The sequence below is a fragment of the Merops nubicus genome, unplaced genomic scaffold (assembly GCF_000691845.1).
Source record: "Merops nubicus isolate BGI_N331 unplaced genomic scaffold, ASM69184v1 scaffold15470, whole genome shotgun sequence".
NCBI classification, from domain to species: Eukaryota; Metazoa; Chordata; class Aves; order Coraciiformes; family Meropidae; genus Merops; species Merops nubicus.
The window spans coordinates 3,757-4,249 of NW_008584933.1; the positions used below are offsets into that span (position 1 = coordinate 3,757).

At 57.8% G+C, this 493-nt stretch overlaps 1 protein-coding gene across 1 annotated transcript in view; it reads left to right on the top strand.

Moving 5' to 3' along the window:
* The window catches only part of PLEKHB1 (pleckstrin homology domain containing, family B (evectins) member 1), a 3,884-nt gene that overhangs the window by 2,750 nt on the left and 641 nt on the right, over positions 1–493 (top strand). The gene's annotated exons all lie outside the window — the stretch shown is intronic.

Here is a 493-nt window from a genome sequence, read left to right on the forward strand (position 1 = left end):
GGTGGTGATGGAGCTGTGGCTCATGGTGGCACCCATGGACAGCGAGAGCCAAGGGTGACCCCACCCAGCAGCCGGCAGTGTCGGGGCAGAGGCGAGGTGACAGGCAGAGTTACAGTGCTGGGGACTCAGTTAAGAGGAGCAGGGGGCATGGGGTGACGGGGACCCAGGTCAGGTGACCCAGTTAAGGACAGAAGGTGATGGGGAAAGAACTGAAGGTGACAGGGGCCAAGTTTAGGGTGACGAGGACACAGTAAAGGTGACAGAATAGTTACAGGGACAGAATTTAAGGTGATGGGGACATGGTTTAAGGTGACAGGGAAGAGTTAATGTGACAGGGGCCAAATTAAAGGCAACAGGGGCAGGGTTCAGGGGACACAGTTAAGGGGAATGGGGGCAGAGCTGTTCAGGTGACCTGAAGGCTGCCCCTGGCATTTTGGACACTTGGGTTCCCCAGCACCTGGCTTGGCAGCGCCAGAGGCACCCAACCGACCCA